This window comes from Heterodontus francisci, chromosome 7 (genome assembly GCF_036365525.1).
Source record: "Heterodontus francisci isolate sHetFra1 chromosome 7, sHetFra1.hap1, whole genome shotgun sequence".
NCBI lineage: Eukaryota > Metazoa > Chordata > Chondrichthyes > Heterodontiformes > Heterodontidae > Heterodontus > Heterodontus francisci.
The window spans coordinates 33,235,587-33,252,758 of NC_090377.1; the positions used below are offsets into that span (position 1 = coordinate 33,235,587).

A 17,172-nucleotide genomic window follows, 5' to 3' on the forward strand; every position below is an offset into this window, starting at 1 on the left:
GGTTTTTGTGTTACAGTGCAGGTGTGAATGTGGTCCTATTGGAACACTTACACATAACAACTAGTTCCGAGCTAATTAGTTCATATCATTTTAGAGATAGTATACCAATATATAACAGTCCCACAGTGCTATTAGATCGTGAATTCCAGGATTTTGACTCAACTCTTGTACAGACTTTCAGAAATTGCATTATCAGAACCCATTCTCATCATACTACTAGTTTCTGAGCAACGTTTGCACATGTAGTTGGGGCTATAGGTGTGGTGTCTTCATAGAGTCAATCTACATGAGGTCTTGACTGGGAGCAGCCATGTTGAAACTTTATTTATAGCTCCCAACAAAGAGGGCAGCAGAAAGGCAGTATAGCAGGATACAATTGCTTAACTATCACAATACAATCAGCCAGTTCAATACATTACACTACAATAGGTATTCTAGTTGCACTGTTTCTTTTAATCATCAGCTTTTCCCAACCATTATTTTTTCTTGCATGGACATGCAGCAAAGTTTAGCCTCTCCACTGAATGATTTGTGTGTTACTGAAGTGATAGTCAGTTTGTCTCAGTTGATACTGCCCTCACTTTAAAGTCAGAAGGTCACAGATTCAAGCCCCAGTCCAGGATCTAAACATATCATTGAGATAAACATGCTGAAGGAGCATTGCATTGTCAGAGGTTCCATCTTTCAATTAAACAGTTTAAAACAAGGCCCTGTTTATTTATTTTTTGAATATGGTGTCACAGGATCTATTATAGACACCTGAACAAGAACAGGGAGTTCTGTCGGTACCATGGCCAACATTTCTCTTTCAGTCAGCATCACCAAGAACAGATTAACTGTCATTTATCTCATTTCCTGTTTGTGGGTCCTTCACTGTGTGGAATTGGCTGCTGTGTTTGCCGAAATAACAGTGACTGCACATCAAAAGTTATTCATTGGTAATGGTAGTTTCAATTGTATAATCCTTGTTCATACTCTATTCAGAGGGCTGTTTTCAGATTTTTGCCCCAGGAAAAAAGGGCTACAGAGAGGGCTTCAGCTACTTGGATCATTGGGATCTCTTCTGGTGCAGAGGTGACCTCTACAAGGGGGACGGGTTGCATCTGAACTGGAAGTGGACCAATATCCTTGTGGGGAGGTTTGCTAGTACTATTCGGGAGGGTTTAAATTAGTCTGGCGGGGGGGTGGAGGGGGTGGTGGTGGGTGGGACCCAAAGTAGTAGTCTTTCTGATGCGATAGTTGAGGCAAATGTAGAGGTTAAAGCAAGCAAGTCCAGTAGGCAGGCCGGGCAGGGGCAGGACAGGGAGCGTGGAAGGTCTGGTAGGCTAAACTGCATTTACTTTAATGCAAGAAGGGTAGAACTTAGAAATAAAAAAGAGGTGATCACTTTGATAGGATTATACTATAGGCCCCCCCAATAGTCAGAGGGAATTGGAGGAACATTTTTGTAGGGAAATCACAGGTAGGTGTAGAAATTATAGGGTTGTAATAGTAGGTGATTTTAACTTCCCTAATATTGACTGCGACTGCCTTAGTGCTAAGGGATCAGATGGGGAAGAGTTTGTTAAATGTGTCCAGGATAGTTTTCTGAAGCAGTATGTGGATGGCCCTACTAGAGAAGAGGCTACACTCGACCTCCTGTTAGGAAATGAGGATGGGCAGGTGGTTGATGTGTCAGTGGGGGAGCACTTTGGGACCAGTGACCATAACTCTATTATCTTCAAGATAGTTATGGAAAAGGATAGGACTGGTCCTCAGGTTGAAGTCCTAAATTGGGGGAAGGCTAATTTCGATGGTATCAGACAGGAACTCTCAAAAGTTGAATGAGAGAGGTAAAGGGACGTCTGGCAAGTGGGAGGCTTTTAAAAGTGAGATAGGAAGAGTTCAGGGCCGGCATGTTCCTTTTAGATGAAAGGGCAAGGCTGGCAAGTTTAGGGAACCTTGGTTGACGAGGGATATTGAGGGTCTAGTCAGGACAAAGAAAGAGGCATATATCAGGTATAGGCAGCTAGGATAGGATCAAGCGAGTCCCTTGAGGAGTATAGGGAATGTAGGAGTACACTTAAGAAGGAAATTAGGAGGGCGAAAGGGGCCATGAGATTTCCCTGGTAGATAAGATAAAGGAGAATCTTAAAAGATTCTATAAGTATATTAAGAGTAAAAGGGTAGCTAGGGAGAGAGTAGGTCTCCTTAAGGATCAGTGTGGCAACCTGTGTGTGGAGCCACGGGAAATGGGCGAGGTCTTAAATGAATACTTCTCATCTGTATTTACCGTGGAGAAGGTCATGGAAGCTAGTGAGTTCAAGGGAGGGAACAGCGATATCCTGGAGCATATCAACATTACAAAGGAGGAAGTGTTGGAGGTTTTGAAGCGCATTAAGGTGGATAAATCCCCAGGGTCGGACCAGGTGTAACCTAGGATGCTATGGGAAGCAAGGGAGGAGATTGCTGGGGCCCTGGCAGAGATTTTTGTATCATCGTTAGCCATGGGTGAGGTACCGGAAGACTGGAGGATAGCTAATGTTGTGCCTTTATTTAAGAAGGGCAGCAGGGATAAGCCAGGGAACTACAGGCCGGTGAGCCTTACATCAGTGGTGGGAAGGTTATTGGAAGGGATTCTGAGAGACAGGATTTATATGCACCTGGAAAGGCAAGGTCTGATTAGGGATAGTCAGCATGGCTTTGTGCGTGGGAAATCATGTCTCATGAATTTGATTGAGTTTTTTGAGGAGGTGACCAAGAGGATTGACGAGGTCAGGGTGATGGACGTTGTCTACATGACTTTAGCAAGGCATTTTACAAGGTCCCGTATGGTAGGCTGGTCCAGAAGTTTCGAACACATTGGATCCAGGGTGAGCTAGCCAATTGGATACAAAATTGGCTTGGTGATAGGAAGCAGAGGGTAGTAGTGGAGGGTTGTTTTTCAGATTGGAGGCCGGTGACCAGTGGTGTGCTGCAGGGATTGGTGCTGAGCCCTCTGTTATTTGTGATATATATTAATGACTTGCATGTGAATGTAGGGGGCATGATTAGTAAGTTTGCAGATGACACCAAAATTGGTGATATAGTGGACAGTGAAGAAGGTTGTCTAAGGTTACAACAGGATATAGATAAACTGGGAAAGTGGGCAAGGGATTGACAAATGGAATTTAACGCAGACAAGTGTGAGGTGATGCATTTTGGGAAGTTAAACCAGTGCAGGACATATACAGTGAATGGCAGGGCCCTGGGAGTGTTGTTGAGCAGAGAGACCGTGGGGTGCAAGTACATAGTTCCCTGAAAGTGGCAACATAGGTAGACAGGGTGGTGAAGAAGGTGTATGGCATGCTTGCCTTCACGGCCGAGGTATTGAGTACAAGAGTTGGGACGTCATGTTACAATTGTACATTACATTGTTTAGGCCGCAATTGGAGTACTGTGTGCAGTTCTGGTTGCCGCATTACAGGAAAGATGGGATTAAGCTAGAGAGGGTGCAGAAAAGATTCACAAGGATGTTGCCTGGTTTGGAGGGCATGAGTTATAAAGAGAGATTGGATAGGCTGGGTCTGTTTTCCCTGGAGCGAAGGAGGCTGAGAGGGGACATGATAGAGGTATATAAAATTATGAGAGGCATAGATAGGGTAGATAGCCAGAGTCTGTTTCCCAGTGTAGGGGTGACTTTAAACTAGAGGGCATAGATTTAAGGTGATAGGGAGGAGGTTTAAAGGGGATCAAAGGGGTAAATTTTTCACACAAAGAATAGTGGCTATCTGAAATGAGCTGCCCGAGGAGGTGGTGGAGGCAGGAACAGTTGCAACATTTAAGAGGCATCTGGACAGGTACTTGAATGAGCAAGGCATAGAGGGATATGGAATTAATGGAGGCAGGTGGGATTAGTATAGATAGGCATTATGGTCGGCTTGAATGCGGTGGGCTGAAGGGCCTGTTTCTATACTGTACAACTCTGACTCTATGACTCGAGAATAATACCAGCGCTAAACGCATTACTTTGTAAGGTTGCATCAACTTGGTTTGTATTCCCTTGTGTTTAGAAGATTGAGGTGTGTAAAATAATAACAACATTTGATAGGGTAGCTATAGAGAAACTATTTCTTCTGGTAGTGGAATCCAGAACAAAGGGGTCATAATCTTAAAATTTGATCTGGGCCAGAAATTAGGAAGCATTTTTTTCACAAAAAGAATAGTCAAAATCTCTACCCCAAATGTCTTTGGATGCTAGGTCAATATAACATTTTCAAGACTGAGATCAATAGATAGAACTGTAAAGAGATATGCAATAAAGGTGGATAGATTGAGTTGAGGTGCAGGTCATCCATGATCTGATAGAATGGCCAAACATACATAAGGAGCTAAGTAGTCTATACTGTTCCTATTTTCTTGGGATGTCCTGTTCCTATGCTTTGGAGTGTCCTGAAGATGTATACAATGTTATGTAATTCAAATTCTTTCTTGAAGCAATATCAGAGATTTCAATTGGTAAAATGAAGATAGGTGAGCGTGGGTGTATAACATAGTGAATGCTACACCATTATATTTGCTCCTGTCACAGTTTGCAAGATGGATAAGACAATAGGTGGGGGTGGGGTGGGATGGGGTGGGAGTGGGTGAAACAAGATTGTGGTGATTTGAAGAGGCAGTGAGGTTGTAACTTCAAACACCTTAGTCTGGAAATTATGCTATGCCTTATGATCAGAAAACATGTGTGTTTCAAATTCCTCGATTTCTAATTTTAACAGACATTAACTTGTTTAAAATAGACAAGCTATTGCTTCTGTTAAAATAGCAGATGGAGGAGATTGATGCAAACGGTTTATCATCGATGTCATAATGAAGTATGGCACAATGTCTAAAATGTAGAATTGCATTAGTATCAGACTGGATTGCTTGGCCCACCATTGAGTCTGAGCAAAAAAACTGATTACCAGTAATATTTACATCACTTGCAATTGTGGATCTCACACGTCTGCTGAAGCTCTAGCTCAATATTACCAGAATGTTCACCTTAGTTTTATCAATTTCCTATTTATATTGTTCTTATATGTGCATTGAAGTGCAGGATCTGAATAGAACAGTTATCATATATTGGGATACTACATGTTCCTTCATAGAAAAATGTCAAAGATCAACAAATTAATATTAAATACTGCACAATTTCAATTGAAGAAATTATGAGGGAAGTTTGCACATGAGGTCATATCCCCACAGTGCTCACACAAAGACTTTTAAATTAACATTCTCTGCAGCCAATTAAAGTGGTTGGCTTTACAGTATGCATTTTATATTGCTTAGTTAATCTCTGAGATTCCTTCTAGTGAACTTTTCTCAGTTCATAGAGGCCTCCTGTGAAATACACTGATCCAGTTATAAGATTCCCAGCTGAGGCACTGCCAAATCCACACTAGTCATAGTTCCAGTGACTTCATGAATGGGCAGAGCCGTTCACAGCCCACTCTTTCCTGAGAAAATCTGACTCTCCATCCACTCAAATGGAATGCAAATGATGCCGTTGAAGGGCATATTCAGCATAAACATTTCATTCACTAGCACCCACTGATTTGCAGGTTCAAAACAAAAATCAAATAACCAAGATCAAGGCAGCTGGTAAGTGTATAAATTTTGTAACTAGTTTTAAATGTTGTCTGATAATGCTCCTGTGAAGTGCCTTGGGATGTTTCACTATGTTAAAGGCACTATATAAATGCGCGTTTTTATTGTACGTATATCTTAGTTTGTTACACTGAAGATTGAGGTAATTAAACTAAATACAGGTTGACTTTAATGTAGAAAAGCCAGCAACTGTGAATGGCAGCAGAGAATGTTACTTTGAAGTATTTTCTGTGAACACAGTGGGGACATTACCTTATGTCATCTTGAACATAAATAAGCTGACTGGATATCCCAGTGTAAACAGGAATATCCTTGTTTCTCTCCATGTGTTCTGGTATCCTTGTGCCTCTGTATCCTCATGTGCCCATGGAATGTTTTCATACCAATGTGCTGGTGTTATTGCATTCTCGTGTTCTGATAATTTGGTGTCCTGGTATTTGGAATTCCAATCTCCAGGTCATCCAATGCCAACATGGGTTGATATTTCAAATTCTTGGTATCTTAATGTTCAGTATCCTAGTGTTTTGGTGTCTACCATGACCTGTTATCTTGGTAGTCCCAAACTATGATGTTTTGGTGTCTTCATGTCTTTGTTTTTTACTGCTGTGGTGTTTTGGTGCCCCCATGTTGAAGTGTTTTGCTGATCTACATTGGCTCCCAGCTAAGCAATGCCTCGATTTTAAAATTCTCATCCTTGTTTTCAAATTCCTCCATGGCCTCGTCCCTCCCTATCTCTATAATCTCCAGCCCCACAACTTCCAAAATAGCCGTGCTCCTCTAATTCTGGCCTCTTGAGCATCTCCAATTTTAATCGTCCTACCACTGGTGGCTGTCTTTCTGCTGCCAAAGCCCTAAGCTCTGCAATTTCCTACCCAAACCTCTCTGCCTTTCTACCGCTCTCTCCTCCTTAAGATGCTCCTTAAAACCTACCTTTTTGATCAAGCTTTTAGTCATCTGCCCTAATATCTCCTTATGTGGTTCAGTGTCAAATTTTGTTTTATAATGTTCCCATGAAGCGCCTTGGGGCATTTTATTACGTTAAGGGTGCTTAAAAAATGCAAGTTGTTTCAGTTTTAGTGCTTTCTATTTTGAAGTCCCTTTCTCTTGGTATTCGCATTTTTGTGTTTCGGTACCCTCATGTCTTTGTATACCTTAATACCATAAAATTGCATAGGTCTGTTGTATTATTGGCTCTTAACACAAATGTACCAAACACCATAACAATGACAGGTAAACTAAACAAAGGGTTCCTTATTGCAGAATAACAGGATTCCAGGACAGCTCTTCAATACACGTGCCACCTGCTGACTAACACTGCTCCAACTACTGTATCACATGTTAACTTGCATCACTTCCTGTGATGATGTACACTAAACTATTTACATAATCAGAACAAAGAACAGTACAGCACAGGAACAGGCCATTCGGCCCTCCAAGCCTGTGCCGATCTTGATGCCTGCCTAAACTAACACCTTCTGCACTTCCGGGGCCCATATCCCTCTATTCCCTTCCTATTCATATATTTGTCAAGATGTCTCTTAAATGTCGCTATCGTATCTGCTTCCACCACCTCCCCTGGCAGCAAGTTCCAAGCACTCACCACCCTCTGTGTAAAAAGCTTGCCTCGCACATCCCCTCTAATCTTTGCCCCTCGTACCTTAAACCTATGTCCCCTAGTAACTGACTCTTCCACCCTGGGAAAAAGCTTCTGACTATCCAATCTATCCATGCCGCTCATAACTTTGTAAACCTCTATCATGCCGCCCCTCCACCTCCGTCGTTCCAGTGAAAACAATCTGAGTTTATCCAACCTCTCCTCATCACTAATGCCCTCCAGACCAGGCAACATCCTGGTAAACCTCTTCTGTACCCTCTCCAAAGCCTCCACGTCCTTCTGGTAGCGTGGCGACCAGAATTGCACGCAATATTCTAAGTGTGGCCGAACTAAGGTTCTGTACAGCTGCAACATGACTTGCCAATTTTTATACTCTATGCCCCGACCGATGAAGGCAAGCATGCCGTATGCCTTCTTGCCTACCTTATCCACCTGCGTTGCCACTTTCAGTGACCTGTGGACCTGTACGCCCAGATCTCTCTGCCTGTCAATACTCCTAAGGGTTCTGCCATTTACTGTATACCTCCCACCTGCATTAGACCTTCCAAAATGCATTACCTCACATTTGTCCGGATTAATCGCCATCTGCCATTTCTCCGCCCAAGTCTCCAACCGATCTATATCCTGCTGTATCCTCTGACAATCCTCATCATTATCCACAACTCCACCAACCTTTGTGTAAGTATGTTAATCAGTATTAAAGCAACTAAAGCAATATCACAACATCCCTTTTCCTTAAATAGAAAAAAATACATAAATTGAAAGCTCCTAACATAATAAAATAAGATAATTGTGAACAGTATTTACACATGTTATGGACTCTCACATTCATTAAAGCATCTCTGAAATGTACAGGTGATCTACTAACTTGACCTGACATGGAACAGTGAAACTTTGATGAGATCGGGAATTGTCAAGTCTTTTCTCTTGACTCAGGTTTAGACTGTCAATTATCTTGTACTTGAGTGTTGTGCTTGTCACCTTCCTTAACTCCACTCTCAGAACTTGAATGTGAACGTGTTCTTGACATTACAGGACTGTTAAGTATGTTGCTGTTGGATAACTCTCGAAGCTGGCATCTATTCCTCCTCAACGTTGCTCCATTCAGGGTGGTTACTTCATATGACCATAGGTCATTTCAGATCTTTGACACTTCTGCAGGGTACCATGTCTTCTCTTAAGGGTGGATCACTCTAATCTTTTACTCTATGTGCAGAGGAGGTAACTCCATGACTGCATGTTTGTTATGTGTGATTTTCATTTTCGCTTGTCTTACCAATAATTTATATTTGCCTGACAACAATCTGACCAGATGGTGACTTGGAAGAGTTGTCCTGACTTACCTTCCAACCATGATCTCTGCTGGGGATGGTACTCTGATGTCGACTGGTGTTGCTCGTAGATGCAACATTGCTTTTTGAATGTCTTGATTGGTCTCCTTACATTTCAAGATTTATGACTTTTCCGTCCACAACATCCTTTCTGCCAGTCCGTTTGACCTTGGATAGTGTGGAGATGACATAACATGATTTACAGCCCACTTTGCCCACATGTCTTGGTTTACCGGTGTACTGTGGACCATTATCTGACACTATCTCCTCCGGGGAACCAAAAAGACTGAAAACTGCACTCATTGTGTTTGCTATAGATGCACTTGATGTACCCCTCAGTTGGCGGATTATAAGGTATTTGGAGAAGTAGTCGGTAATAATTAATAAGTCGTCACCTCTGACAGTAAATAAGTCAGTGGCTATTCTTGACCTTGGATGTGATGGAACGTCATGAGGGTGAAGTGGCTCTTTGTGTTAACTCGGCTGATGCTACTGGCATGCATCACACATCTCCACTGTTCGTTCTATGCCGTTATTGAACCCTGGCCAATAAACTGTCTCAAGTCGTCTTGATCTTTCAATGCCCATGTGACCTTGATGTGTTTGGGTAAGAATTTCTTGAATCACTTTTGGTATCAATACTTGCCTGTCCTTGAATATGACTCCACATAATATCCATAATTTGTCACTATATGGCCAAACAATTTTGAAGTTTTTGGGAACCTCTTGCATTGTATCCGACCATCCACTGAGAATGAGCTACCATAATCCTCCAAGAGAAAGATCTCTGGAAGTCTCTCTCTGAAGCATTTGTTCTGTCCAAGTCGCATTAGGTCAATGTTGTACACATCTTCTAATTCCACATCTACTTCATCCACTTGTCTGTCTTCTTGGGGTTGGGTAGCCTGCTCAATGTATCAGACATAAGGATGAGGTTTCCAATCTTTCACTCTGATGAGTGATCTTTGGAGTCGAGGTGGTGCACTGGTGAGTTGCTTTTGCCAAATCATTTCTAGCGGCTTGTGATCAGTCTCAACACAGTGTTTGCCAAAAAGGTATGTATGGAATCTGGTGATACCGAACACTAATGCCAATGTTTTTCATTCTATGTTTGAATAGTTCGTCTGAGCAGATGACAAACTTTCAGAACCAAACGCAATTGGTTTACTTTCCTTCAACAGACATGCTTCGAGACCCTTTTGTGAAGCATCTGCTTCGACTGTCATTTTTTCCTCGGGTCGTAGTATTGTCAGCAGAAAGTGATTGTTTTAACAAATTGAACGTGTGGTGATGATCTTCATGCCACAAGAATGGCGTATCATTCTTGAGAAGTTCACACAATGATGATGCTTTCACAGAGAAATTCGAGATATATGGTGCTAAAATGTTAACCAGGCCCAAACATCCAGGTAAATCTTCTTTACCTTGAGGAGTAGGCATTGATTGGGATCTAGTCATATTCCAGTGTCAGAATAGATTGAACCAAAGAAATTAATATGGCTCACATTGATAGCACATTTTTGCTATTAGACACAAGACCTTCTCTTCTAGCCATCTCCATTAGAATGTGAAGATTCTTGTCACGCTCTTCCTCAATCCTTCCCACTATGTCATCCGCAATGCAAACACATCCAGGAACACTCTTGGTAATGCGAACTATACGCTGGTAGAACAGCTCTTGACTCATTGAGAGACTGAATGGTAACCGTAGAAAGCCATATCTCCCATATGGTGTCTGAATGTTGTTATTTCCTGTGAATCCTCCGAAAGATGCACTGACCAATATCCATGTTTCACATCCTACTTTGAGAAGAACTTGGCTCTAGCAAACCTTGGATTGAGCTCCTCTAGAGTAGGAATCTTGTAAGGACACCTTTTGAGTGCTCGATTTAATCTTCTGGGATCCAAGCATACTCTAATGGTAACATCTTTCTTAATTACAGTGGTTATAGAGCTACACTAATCTCTGCATTGCTGAACATGGCAAATAATCCCTTGTCGTTCCATCGTGTCAAGCTTGGCCTTTAACCTGTCCTTTATATGGATACTGCACTTCCGTGGTGGATCTATGGAGGGAACTACATCTACAAATGGATGCAATCACACAACTGAAAGCTTCCATCACTGTTGAAATTACATGTCCTAACAAAAGTGGCAAACACAAGCTATTGACTGAAGATAAATACTGGGGCAAGCGTCAACATTTCACCCCTGTGGATACCCAATGATATGTATCTAGTGAAATGGAATGTGAAGAATGGTGCCTCATATAAAACTGCCCACGGTGTCAAATCTGTGTGGGTATTTATGTTGCACCTCTTGAATAGACTCAATAAGATCACACTTGCCTTGATTATCAATCATTGGTGCTTTACTGATCTCATGAATTATCATGATTCAGAGTTCACTGCATGCTGGCAGTCCTGCTACCACTGGACCATTGGTGTCAACAACATAGAAGACTTGTGGAGACCATGCAGAACTTCCATATCTGCAGTTCAGCGTCAATGCTTCCAAGCAACAGGTGGTGCACCGGTGAGTCTAGCTCTTGTTGACCAGTACAAAGACTTCCATTTTGCCAGATACATGTCTTTGAGTATCCACAGGGGTGAAATGTTGGTGCTTGCCCCAGTATTCATCTTCAGTTGATAACTTGTGTTTGCCACTTTTATTGAGTGTTATGACCAGGTGAGAAAGAGGTCTAGGGTTCCCTTTCAGCCTTCACCTGGTTTTACTGTAACAGGGTTTTATTTTTCTAAGCACATTGTGTTTTTAGCTCTCCCTTGGTGAATCCTAGTTCACCGCCTTCCAATTATAAGGTAAAGAAATTAGCACAAACAGGTTTTCTTACGTTTAAAGAAGAAAGGTGAAATTTTATTAAACTTGAAACTTAAACTCTAATTTGGTTAACGCCTATGGATACACCGTGTGCCCACGCTAGCATTCATACACGATGTACACAGGCAAATAGAGGCAGAAAAGAGTAGAAGAAATAAAGTGAAAAGTTTAGGCACTATCTGAAAATGTTTTTTTGTTACGGGTCTTTGAGCTCACTGTATAGTTCTTGATTGTAGGTGGCTCTTACTTTTCATTGGGGCCCAGTATTCTTCTCAAACCTTGTTCACTGTAGGAGACTTTTCTCTCTTGGAGTTCATGTGTCTTCAGTTGGTTTTTGGAATTCCGTGAGAAACAGATGGGAGCAGACAGGAGAGAATTGTTCACAGTCCAGGAGAAAAAACTGTCTTCTGCCCGTTCAAACATTGTCTCTACAATTTAAAACTCCCCAAGTTAGCCAGCAGGGTGGTCACGTGACCAACTGCTTTGACCAAATATGTTCTGTGTATTGTAGGGGAGCAGGGGATAGCTCCTTTGTTCCAACATTGTCTGCTAATATGCAAAAATGTCTTTCCAGCCAGGGGCCTGGCAATTCCTTGTAACAGGCCTTCTCTTCTTCCCAGCAACAATTTGAAATTTAATGTCCATGTGATGAAATTAAGGTGCCTCATTCTTGGCAGGTGGTCTCTGAATGACATAGGACATGTTATTTCAACAATTATGAAAGTTTCCAGTTGTGTGATTGCATCCATAAGCTTTGTGCCTGTCACTGTATCGAAAGCTTGGATACTTTCTAGCTTGCGTTTGCCTCTTTCATTGTTTTCTTTGCTGTCCAGGACTCTGCCTATCTTGTGGACATGCCTTTGCTTGAAATGGTACTTGGTGAATTTTTTTTAATTCTTGCCACCAGGCAGCGTCTGTTTTTTGTTGAGCTGTAGCTTGCTGTGGTTTCAGATTGCTTCTTCGCTGCCAGATTTTCTACACAGTCTTGCCCAGTGACCATTTAGAATGCATGCCTTGCAGGTATCTCTGAATACAGGACAGTTACATGGCTGATGCATTAGACTTCACTTGCTACACACCGTGCCCTGTAAAGGTGCCTTGGCTACCTCATCTATGGTTGTTGTTGCTCCAAGCGCTTGTATATATTGCCTGCTCACAGCTATGGCTTTGTATTTTCTGCTAGCTTTGAGTAGACTGTCAATGTCGTATCCCTTTTCTTATCAAGCAGATCCTTTCGGAAGGCTTCTATTGGAGTCAATGCCATTACCAGATCCATTATTCTCCCGGAGAGTTCTGAGTCTGAGTAATCGCAACCTTTACCTTTCTCTCAACATCTACTGATGAACTGGTCAATAGTTTCTTTGGACTGTTGTCTATAGGCCATCTGTTCGGGTCAATGGATTCTGAAGTTGCTCTTGACTCTTAACTGATCTTCCAGCATTGTCCAGAGTTTAGATGGGTCTTTCTGGTCTGCTTCTGACAGTTCAGAAGTGTAGATGTGATAGAATCCTAGAAATTTTATGGCATAGAAAGAGGCCACTTGGCCCATCTTGTCAGTGCCGGCCAAAAAACGAACCACCCAGTTTAACCCCACCTTCCAGCATTTGGTCCGTAGCCCTTCAGATTCTGGCACTTGAGGTGCATTTGCAGATTCCTTTTGAATCCAGGCCCCTCAAAATTTTGATCATTTCAATCAGATCTCCCCTCAGCTTTCTCTGTTCCAAGGAGAACAACCCCAGCCTATTCAATCTTTCCTCACTGCTGCACTTTTCCAGTCCCAGCAACATCCTCGTAAATCTCTATACCCTCTCCAATGCAATTACATCCTTTCTATAATGAGGTGACCAGAACTGCATGCAGTACTCAAGTTGTGGCCTAACCAATGATCTATACAGTTCCAGCATAATCTCCCTGCTCTTACCGCGGCTAATAAAGGAAAGGATTCCATATGCCTTCTTAACCACGTTATCAACCTGTCCTGCTACCTGTAGGGATCTGTGGACATTCACTCCAAGGTCCCTCACTTCTTCTACACATCTCAACATGTTCCCCTTAATCAGGTATTCCTTTGCCTTGTTTGACCTCCCCAAATGCATCACCTCACACTTCCTGTGATGATGTATGCTAAACTATTTATATATTCAGTAGTATGTTGATCAGTATTAAAACAATATCACAACAGAGTCTGCAGCACAGAAGCAAGTCATTTGGTCCAACTGGTCTATGCCAGCATTTATGCTCCCCTAAAGCTTCTTCCCACCCCTCTTCATTCTAATCCTACCAGCATTAATATGTATTCCTTTCTCCCTCATGTGCTTAACTAGCTTCCCCTTAAATGCATAGTGCCAGGAGGCAGCAGCCAAAGCTGTATTGCCCAGTTGATTCAATTCAGACCATAGTGACAGACTTATAGAAGACGTGGTGATGTTCTAAGGTGGTTCTGCTTTGTGTCTTCATTCATGGCATGTGATCTGTCTTTTGCCACAGTATCTTTGATCAGATTCTTAACTATCAATTCTGTAACCAAAGATTCCCTCATAATTCTGCCAATTATCTCAAATCTATGTCCTCTGGTTACAAACCCATCTGCCAGCGATGACAGTTTCTTATTATTTTCTCTATCAAAACTCCTCATAATTTGAACATCTTTATTAAATCTCCCCTTAACCTTCTCTGGTCTCAGGAGAACAATCCCAGCTTCTCTCGTCCCTCAACATATCTGAAGTCCCTCATCCCTGGTTTCATTCCGATAATTCTCCTTTACAACTCCTCCAAGGCCTTGACATCTTTTCTAGAGTGTGGTTTATGGAATTGGACGTAATACTTTAGCTGAAGTTGTTAAAGCTGAATTTTGAAAGATATCTTGATGGTGACACCTACACTTTAATTGTGACAGCTACAAATATAACATAAACTTAATTAACAGCTGCCATGTAAATAGGGTGAAAGAGGGCATGAGATAGATGAACACTCCAGAGGTCAGCTGTGCCATACGGATGAAAGACTTTAACCCATCACATCAAATATAGCATTTCAATATAATCGCTGGCCATTCCCAGACAGTTCTCAAAGGATTTATACAGAAAAGGATTCTTAAATTGATATAATTCACCATCTTTTCAAATACCAATTCCTTGATTGAGTTGAGGATGTAATGCTGCCATTATTTAACATGAGTCATATACCTAGTGTTGTAACATGTCATACTCCTGCCTGCTATTCTGCAACACATTTATTCTAAATGCACCAACCTGCTAATAATTTCATTTTCTGGTTGAATATTTCCAAATTAAATTAATCAAATGAATGTGTTAAATGCACTGATTGCTCTTAACACCTCAGCCTGTACTTCTGTGAAGGGCATTTTTGATGATCTGGTTGTAAAACGTGGTGACAGATGTGACAGTCTGTTAGGAACATGCAGATCATCCGATGACTATTCACAGCCCTTAAAGGTTATTGACTTTTTAAGAAATCTTTACAGATCTGAAAGGAGTGATATGGTAATGCCAGATGCCAAACTGTTAACATAATTTGCAAGAAATAATTCTGCAACAACCATTTATTAATGTTCAACATGGCACTTCATAAAACTTTTCTGATCTATGTAAAACATACTTTGAAATCTATAGCACAAAGATGATTTAATCTATTAGTGGCAAATTAAAATGTTGCAACTTAATAACTTGGCAGAATTTTGGAACAAACGATCAAAGCAGATTTGAAATATACTGTCTCTAGTGAAAACTAATAGTCTTTAAAAGCTGGAGTCTTCCAGGTTTTTCTCTTGTTGCTCAAGTCATCATTTAAACAATTGTTTAATCTCCAAATCTCCTAAATGCAATAAAATAAGAAAGAATGAGAAGTAGGATTTTTCTTTGAATATTCTTCCAAAGAGAAGTTCTTGCACAATCTCACAAATTGGATCTGCCTAGCCATGTTCCATTGTCCATTTGAGAGGGCAGACAGGTAATCTATTTTCCTGCTCTTTCTGCCTGTGAACAGGCCTCAAAGAGCTGAGAGAGAATAACTTGTGATGACTCGTCTCCGACCGCTTCTCCCTTCTGATGCCATATTTGTTAAACATTGTATGTAGTCCATGGACATAACCACAGTCTGCATTCAGTCCGTCTACAAGACCTGTAAGCATTCTACATAGCCATTTAATCTGTCTGCAGGCCCACAGTCATTCCTGATCTAGTCAATTAGTCTATGTGCTGAAACTACTGCTGTTTAGGTAATCTGATTATTTTGGTAGATTCAATCTATTTTTCAGGTACATTATGAATATGAACAATGAAAAAGAAAACTTGACTTAACCAATAGCAGGGCCTTGCAGTGGGAGAAATGAAAGCAATGTATTGTACTGTAAGTTTTACAATGCTCAGTAAAAAATGTATTTTAAATAGCCAAACTGTTAATAACAGTGACTTTTCAAATTCCTATTACACATGAGTGAATATATTATTGATGTGCATCAGCCTGAACTGATATTATAATCTGCTGGCGTAGAATGCATCTGCATCTCACATGTGAACAAATGAAGTAGATTAGAATTCTACAGGGGTAAGCTGAGTTCTGATGTGCGCTTTTCTAGAGTATTAGAATATGGGTTTGCACCTGTGATTTCTATTTATCTTCCCGTTCTAGGTATGGTATTAATGTCATACAGATGTAAGGTGCTCTTTCACAAGAAGGGAGGAATACTCAGATGCATGTCACCGCAAGGTCTTTGAGGCCAACTCATAAAAGCCCTAGTAGAGAACAAGGATGTTTATTACTTAGTGTCTGCCTTAGCTCAGTAGTAGTACGCTCATCCCAATCCAGGACTTGAACACATAATCTCAGCTGATATCTCAATGTAGTACTGAGGGAATACTGCATGGTGTGAGGTGCTGTCATTCAGGTGAAGTGTTAAACTGAGGCTTCATTTGTCCTATCAGGTGGACGTAAAAGCTCCTATGGCACTATCTGAGGAAGATGATGGGAGTTCTACAGTGTCCTGGCCAACATTTATCTGCTAACCAATGCCACCAAAAACAGATTAATTGGTCATTTATTGTGTTGCTTTTTGTGGGGCCTTATTGCATGAAAATTGGCTGTTGCATATGTCTACAAAACAAGTGACTACACTTAAAAGTAACACCACGGCTGCTTTTCGACATCCTGAGGACATACTGTATGGCGATGGTAGATAAATGCAAATTCTTTCTTCAAGTCCTTGTCCTATTTACTGACAAAGGAACATGGCTAACACATTTTATGTTAAACGTGGGAAAAGTAGACAATTCAAGTCGTTGTATAACTCAATAACTAACTTAGGGTCCACAGCACTTTAAAGAAAGACATGCATTTATATAGCACCTATCATGGCCTCCAGACATCTCAAAATGCTTTGCAGCCAATGAAATATTTTTGAACTGCAGTCACTGTTGTAATGGAACAGTTGCTAACAGTTTCTGAAATGGTTATTGCCTGTTGAATATGCATGCTAAGTCAGCAATGCATTACACAGTCAATAGGGAGGGATATATGGGGCAGGCTGATAATTCACTTAATATGAGCCCAACTCTAATTCACCGGTTTCTTGGATCTGTAATCAAGCATTACACCTGTCAAGGGATGCAGCATTATATTAGACTTTTGTTTATTCTCTCGCAGGATGTGGCATCGCTGGCTAGACCAGCATTTATTGCCCTTCTCAAGGGCAATTAGGGATGGGCAATAAATGCTGACCTAGCTAGTGACGCCCAGATTCTGTGAAAGCACAGTGGCGCAGTG

At 41.3% G+C, this 17,172-nt stretch overlaps 1 long non-coding RNA gene across 1 annotated transcript in view; it reads left to right on the forward strand.

The window, feature by feature from the left end:
• The first annotated feature begins 5,463 nt into the window (after window positions 1–5,463).
• LOC137371919 (uncharacterized) overlaps window positions 5,464–17,172 on the forward strand; it is a 139,854-nt gene continuing 128,145 nt past the window's right edge. Inside the window, exon 1 of the long non-coding RNA XR_010975313.1 lies at window positions 5,464–5,601. This is a non-coding gene — a long non-coding RNA (uncharacterized lncRNA). The remainder of the gene's footprint in view (window positions 5,602–17,172) is intronic.